This window comes from Diadema antillarum, unplaced genomic scaffold (genome assembly GCF_040938485.1).
Source record: "Diadema antillarum isolate AM-2024a unplaced genomic scaffold, OU_Dant_1.0 scf00000055, whole genome shotgun sequence".
Classification (NCBI taxonomy): Eukaryota; Metazoa; Echinodermata; class Echinoidea; order Diadematoida; family Diadematidae; genus Diadema; species Diadema antillarum.
In genome coordinates, this window is record NW_027270944.1 from 161699 (window position 1) to 170054 (window position 8356).

An 8356-nucleotide genomic window follows, 5' to 3' on the forward strand; every position below is an offset into this window, starting at 1 on the left:
CAGCCTTTAAACTGATAAACATAATCTCTTTTTATTTTTTTCTTCTTGCAGGGGGTATTTTGTGGGACATTTCACTACATGTCACCTTTCACACACCATTATCACACTTTCCATGGCCCTTTGGCTAAAACAAAAGCTCAACAATCATGGGTATGGTAAATGTATATATGGAGGAATGTTTTCTGTTTAAAATGAAATAATTGAAAACATATTTCAAGGTGTTATACTGCAATAGTTAAGAGTTGTAATGCAGGACGTTGATGGTGCATACATTTGTATCTCTATTCCATCAATAAATGGATGTATCATATACATACTTTAAGATTTGTAAATGTTGGCAATCAGGCACACACACACACACACACACACACGTAAAAACAAAACATACATGTGACAATTCAGCAAACACAAAGTGTATATATCAAAACAGCCTGCAGACGTTGGCTGCTGACAATCTTCAGAAAAACTTTTCACATTCAGTGATGTAAAGACTTTGAGTGAAGAAATGCGATAATCAATCACTGTAATCTCCCTGTTAAGCATCCATAACTCCTGTATAGGCAGGCATGCCTAACAGCATTGCCTGTATTCACAAAACTTGCGTCTTGGGGTGTGAGCACAAAAGGCAGCATTTACCTGGTTCAGAGGGTAGGGCAAGGAGATGAACTCTCAAAGGCCGATCTGGTAAGCAGTCAGTAACAGTAACTCTGCATTCTTTCTCATCATCAGTATGGAGGAGCTGCAAGAGCAAAAGTACCAAAAATGTTTGAGACAGTGATGTTAATATTATACAACAAGCACAGGTATCAAAGAACTCCACTGGCAAGTTTACAACGTGGACCATTACATGAGACCATTGTGCCTAACATACTGTGCATTCTTTAAATTTTCTTGCTTTTAACCCTAACTAGGCCGGGCTATACGGGGGAGGGGGCCTCCCAGGCCCCCCCCCGCCAGATCTCGGCCGTCGACCGCGCGATCGCGACGAAAATTGGCAAACACATTGCCTATGATGTAATCTAAAATACCGTGAAGTTAATTTTTCAAAAAATTATCATTTATTCTAAATTATGCTAATTTATGCATAATGATGCATGAAATCAGACTATTTGGTATAAATCACAAAATAAAGCTCGAAACAGGCAAATTTTTTGTGTAAATATTCTTTTTAGTGTCCTAAGCAAATGTAATTAAAGAAATTGTGATATCAGAAAAAATTCTTAAGTATTTTATTGTTTTCTGAATTTCTTATGTATTTCGTTGTTTTTTCGACTTTATGTTTTTCATTGTTTTTTCGATGAAATTTGTCCGCGACATCGCTCCGAACAAGAAAATATGTTATTCATTGATTTTCATCAATAAAACACCAAAATAATCATGCTTTTATGAAATTTGCCTGTAAGCACAGTTTGCATTGAAATTGTACACGAATTCACGTTTTTGAGCAATTTTGGGTCTGACATGCATGTACATATTTGTGCGTAACTTCGGATCCGCACACCCGGGCGTCGCAAATTTGGTGTCAAAAGATGCGGCAGACTCGAAAGAAAAAAGTCATGAAACGTCGCGGTGATAGCTTTTTGCGATTGCGATACATCACGCGGAACGTCGAGGGGGGGCCTCCCCCCCCCCCCCCCGGCCTAGTTAGGGTTAAACCAGTTGAGGACAGACTGATTTTGCTACAACATGCATTTCCCACAGACACTTGCCAGAGTATACTCGGGACCCAACCTCAACAGGTTAAATTCTCCTTTTAAAGATTCAGAAGATGGAAGTCGGATGCAACTTGATGCAAATTAAAAGATAATTTTTAACATTTTATCAGTTCAGTATGTATTTCATCAATGTTGACAAGCACACATATTGTATTCACAGGGTTGTGCCCCAAAAATGAAAACAACATTTAAATGGCTTCACTCCAACCACTGGCAAATGTCAGCAAGTTTCATGAGTGAAAGCCAATTAAAAGGGCAACAGTGGATCTTCACCTCTATTTAACCTTTGCTAAATGGGGACAAAGTATGATTAAAATAGGTTTCAAAAGAAAGAAACGATAACAAACAAAATGTATCCCATAAGAATAATCATGAGTACCTCTTCTTTGTGCTGGACACCATTCACATAGAGCTGATACTTGAATCCAGGCTGTGGGAGGGGTGACCAAACCACGGGTAGCTGGTGAGGAACGTCAGTGATCTCACATGACAAAATGGGGCCTCCTTGATCGGAGACTAGCGGACAGTCAAACCTCTGAAAGGAAAAGGAAACTGTCATGAAAACTGGGCTATTGATGATTGTTTAATTCATTTTCTTTTTTGGTTTAATTTTCTTTGAGCACATATAAGAGATGCACGTCATAATTATTTTTTAACAAGTGGGGGCACAACAAGGGAAGAACGAAGCTTAATTTTGATCAGAGTAGCTATAAGTTTTACTATGATTAGGGTATCTTTATTTCTATTACAGTAGCTTCATTTGATCACAGTCTTTCCATACCTCATTGCTGTTTTACAACACAAGTTATGAACAGTAATACGAGCAACCAAATGTAAGTTGTCCATACAGAATAAGTCATCAATTTGAAATGGCAACTACAATAGATGAAACTGATTGACGAATTGCCCTACATCGACGTAAATAAGCACTGAATTGATCGAGTACGTACACCTATGATTTCTTTTATCTTGGCTACTACTAAAATACTGATCAATTCAGTGCCTATTTATGCTGATGTACATTGTAGGGCAATTTGTCAATCAGTGGCATAAAAACATCTCAATGGAAGAATTTCATGAATTTGAATAATTACGCAGTACCCGCTGCATGCTATAAGGATTAGAACCAACACTTGCTGTCAGGCGGAAGCTCGGCTGTCTTTGAGATTTTGAGATTTAAGAATGTCCTATTCTGCTCTGAGGTTGCATTTCTTAGTATCTTACCAATTTGACAGATCCCTGAGGCAAGAGAGATGCAGAGGTTGGCATGGCAACCACACAAATCAGGTAGGAGACTCCACCAACAAATCCAGTGATGCGAACACTATGGCAGGGTGGTACCAGGTTGTTATGGTAACACACGTCATTGACAAATATCTGGAAGTGAAAATAAAAACCATATATATGACTGTATAACCTCACACATATGCAGTATGATCCTTATTCAATATATTTCTAGAACTTGGCGTTGAAAAAATATGAAGATATGTCTTTGCATAGTATAGACTCACTGCTCATTATCTCAATGTATACATTTTGAATGAAGACAACCAGGCTACCTCAACAACAGAAAATAATAAATAACCTTGCCATAGTTTGAGTACATGTAATATACACTCAGTACATACACATACACTCAATCTAGAATCCTGGGGGTGCTTGGAACAGGAGCAGATGTAATGCAGCATATAAAATGCAGCAAGCATATCTCAAAGGCATAGAGTTCTTTAACATATGGTAAAAAAAATGAATAAACATGCAAGTGTGTAAATGCGTAGGTATTGTCTCGACAAATCATACATAAGTGTTAATATGCAACTCTGTTCACCAAAAGCATTTGCCTGCATGTATGCATCTGAAAAGGTTCAAAAACATGAAGGTGAGACGGCACCCTTGCATATCTTTCTTTTTTTTTTCACATTGGTCACAGCAAGAGGGTAGCCAACGTACAAGGCATTAACACATATATGCCTGCACACACATACTTGGGCGTCCTAACAGCCTTACCTGATAGGCCTCCACCAAGTGAGAATGGTCAGCATGAGGTAGATCCCAGTAGAGCTCCACAGTATTGGTGTTGTAGATCCACCCTCTGACCATCGGTACACACTGCCACCATCTCCACTGGGTAGTCTGCAAGTAGAAAGAGGAGAACATTGTTTCACTTCAGTCATGACTTCAAATGGGTATTCCATAACTATTCTTTAAAATACTATTGAGAAGATCTAAAACTGGTTGATAAAAAATTCTTTGCTGATAAGAAGCACAGACTTCCACACACACACACACATATGACATCACATTAAAGGGACTGTACAGTACTGGTTGAGGTAGGGATTCATGTTTTGAACATTCCTAAGTGAGGTAATGAAAAGCCTCTTATGAAATACGAAAGAGCATGTAATTTTAAGAAGGATTCAACGTTTATTTGATGAAAATTGGTTTACAAATGGCTGAGATATCAAAAAAAGTGCTAATAATAAAAGGCGACATGCCCCAACTTTATTAGGATCTCTTTGTTTCACCTTGTTTTTTGATATCCCAGCTATTTCAAAACCGATTTTCATCGAATAAACTTTTGATACCCCTTAGAACTGCAGTCCCCCTTACATCTCATAGAGTGGTTTCTTAATATCTCGCAAAATGTTAAAAGCCAAATCTACACCTCGACCAGAACTGTACACACCCTTTAAAGCTCCAATTGAACTTTCAGAAGACATGCTTGGAAGTCATGCCATATGAGATTTGAAGACATTAAAGGAGATATTGTGCATCAAAAAGAAACAAAAAACAATATCTCTCTATCCACACATGATAAACTAATATTGAAACTTACAGGACCGGGGGCCTCCTGCACCTGCTGCTCATTAAAATCCTCCGTCGCCATGGACGCTGCATCATCTTCATCACCATCATCTAATTCTCCAGATTCTCCTTCTAACACCCAATATCTCCTGCATTCAAGAATGGAACAATCGCATGACATGTTCCATTTCAAGCATTACTTATACCTACTGATGTCATACTCTGTCAGTTGTCAGTAGCCAAGAACAGCAAACATACACACTGGCTTCTTTATAACTTTTAATTCAATCAATGTACCTTTTAACTCTGGATTCCAGTGATGAATCCAAACATATGATACTATATTCTCACATCAGAATTTGTCATACTTGTGATTAAAAAAGCAACGGCATATTTAAAATGATGTAGAGTTCACTAATGGTACAAGAAGGCGATAGGAAAATATACCTTGTGAACCATGTTTGCACACATTCCCGTAAAATAGACAAGTACAATTAAGTCTACAAATTTCATAGTTCTGCTCATTGAAGGGAAACGGTTGACATACAATGTACAAAATGTACCTACTGGAGTTTTCATCAACACACTTTGGAGGACATAAAATGTAGCTTTTTGACTATCGATCTCTTACCTGGAAGTAAAGACTTCACTTGGGAGGGCGCTTCTGCTGTGTGCCACTGCTCTTATGATGTGCAGCCCTGATCGCTTCAAGACAATGCCTTGCTCTGGCTTCAGTATCTGGTTACATGGGAGCACAAAATCAGAGATAATAAAACAAAAACTTTCTGTGCAATGAAAGAAGTATTTTCATTCAGTTACTGACATATCAGCTTGCGGAACTTAACTGCCTTTTTGCAAATTCCTTTATCTGAAGTTATTTATGACTGGATTACGATCACAAACTTTTAGTCACCGAACAATGACTCTTATCTATCTGCATACGAATAATAGGAATATGGATATCGATACAAGGGAGAACTGATGTGCTTGCCTGTGCAAAGTTTTTTGACAGATGTTATGTAACACTGACCCATTCAATACTGCAATTCTCTGTATGAATAAAGCATTACATTATCATGTGCAGAATTCCTCACCCTTGTGCTTGGCCCATTAGGTTCAGGGATGGAACCATCCAGGGTGTAGTAGATGGTCATCTCTTCTTGACCTGCGGTCAAGTCAATTCGATGACCTCTCTGGACGACGGTCCCACTGTCGTTGTCCGAAGGGACAGGGGTACGAGTGACGGCATCTATCACAACAGAATACAGTGTCGCATGTACATATTATTATACACAGTTCTGGCATTTGGAAGTACTGTGATGCCGTATCATGTCAATGCAGTATCATATCAATACGGGGAATCAAAAGGGGACTAACACATTTATAGTATACAGGATCAAATCGAGGTCTTATCTGTTTTCGTCCCACTGCTAGCAAAGTTCATGATCATGGTGTCGGCTATGCCAAGACAATCGCCAGTACTAACCTATTCCAGTATGTAGCAGGGAGCTATTTGAAGAAAGATATTGAAAAAACATCAGTTGTGGATACGAGGCTGCAAAAAGCAGGAGGAAGATCAATCAATCTTTTGCCACAAAGGTCTGTGTGCAAGTACATTATGTCACTCTTCATCATCTCATCACATAAATGTATAACACAATTACACCTTCAAAGTGTAAGATGATCACCTTTTCTTTAATAGCTCAAAGATGTGGTTGACAAAGGCAACTATGGCAACCACATAATACATTATTGGGTTATCAGGCGAATAGCCCACTAAAATGTGGACATATAAGTGGACCTACCGGAATCAAGGACGCAGACCACACCCAGTTCATTCTTAGCTCCCTCTGACATGACGTGATAGGTTCCTGCCGCATCCCAGCAATGGGAATAGCTACCCAGGGCCTCTGTCAGCCCGCTGGTGAAGCCTCCCTTGGAAGTGGGGATGACGGACACAGGCTGGAGGTCCACGTTGGGAGGGGTTACCAGGGAGATGTTGTGGAACTCCATGTTGGTTTCCTTCCAAGTCCACACCACTGTATGTCCCTTGGGTAGAAATTAATTTTCAAGTGTACAATCACTACAGATAGGAGTCTTACCTCATTGCTTCAGCATGGTCATTGACATGTATATTACCCTTGTGTTCACTACTTTCTGTATTAAAGGTGGGACTGACAGCTTATGCAGGCATACTGGTATGCATCTTCATGTAATGCAAAAGGAAATGTTTATTCTCATTATTACAAGCACCAATTTCTGATGAAGTCTGTTGGGTAATCAGCATTAATCAAATGTTGATATGAAATCATTGTTCAAAGTAACTAAATAATATTTCGAGTTAGGGAGATCAAAACAAATAGTCGGGTTTTGAAGATACATTTGTAACAACAAAATGTACATTACACACATACTACACAAAAAACAAATCATCAAAAACATCATTGGTTGTTGGTACAAATTGCTACTTTTATTATAGCCCCTGGCCAAATGCCCTCCTGCTTCCCTATGTGATGTCACTCAACGGATGGACGACAATGACACCTCACCTTCCTGATGTTGATGGAGCTGGGGGAAAACCCTTTCCTTGTCACTCTCACCACTGTCTCCTCCTTGGGGACACTCACAACCACGCTGCTCAAGACGGCCTTGCTGCTGTGCTCATACTGGGGACACGAAAAGACGACATCAGTCATTCAGAAATGACTACACTATTGAGCAGGATATCTACATGTACATGTATTAGAAAGAGTCTTATTGGTATATGAGCTACTACTTTATACCCTTATTGTGCTCTGTTCACCAATATTGGTCACTGGCCGGAGTGCTTTCTCCCCAGATTCCCACTGATGTCTGGAAAGTCATTGTCACTGACTACAGATTACCTAATCCCCTTAATCTCTATTGTGTCACCATGGCCATTGTGATGAACTGGAGGCACAGTGCTAAACCTGAGTGGGCTTGCTAATCAACAACTGGGTCAAGTTTAAATGGGTTACTGAAAACTGATCAAAAAGCTTTGCAAGTTAAGCTACACTGTAAATACCTGGGCACAAAAAGGCTTAGTACACATCTTCAGACGGAACGAAACCAGCATCACCACAAGTTTCGATGGGGCAAATCCAGGAGTTTCTATTGTTATTTTTGGAACAGTATCTCCAGAAACAAGGGCTTCTAATGATTATGCAAATGCCACAGTTAGGAGTAGCTTTTATCAAGCTACAATGTATGTAGTACATGGCACTGTGAAGTGACTTATACTTTTTTATAAACAAATGTGCATGGTTGTACTACATATCTCCTTTAAATTATGCATCAACAAGACAGATACAGAATTTGGTATCCATTGTTGGAAAAATACACAAATCATACAAAATCAAGCCAATTAATAATGTGTTTCCTGTCTGTCATATCTTCTCAGCCTTAAACTGGTGGAATAATTGGGGATCTCAACTTAAGGCTGCTTGTAAAATTTTAAAGTTGGTGCGATATGATCTGTTAACCAACTACATGTAAATGTCTATGCAAATCACATCAAGTCCAATATATCATACAGGCTGCACCTTACACAACCATAACATAATGTGTAATGAAGAACGTATTGTTTCTGGTAATCAGCGGAAGGGTCACTATAATCTCACCATAAACTTTTCAGTTTTGTTCGAGAATGCTTTGCTATAGTAGTGGAAGACACCAGGATTGGTAAACTGTAAGGCACAACATCTCCTGCGGAAAAAAAAACAACAAGAAAAGAAAAAGAAGGTACACACATTTACTATTGGTTAAATGTGATCGATGCGCATTAGAAAATAAATTTTTTTCCTTTGTGACAAGGA

At 39.0% G+C, this 8356-nt stretch overlaps 1 pseudogene; it reads right to left on the reverse strand.

Annotated features, from left to right (window-relative positions):
• Positions 1 to 8242, reverse strand: part of LOC139715798 (uncharacterized) — a 52558-nt pseudogene extending 44316 nt beyond the window's left edge.
• Between the last annotated feature and the right edge of the window lie 114 nt (positions 8243 to 8356).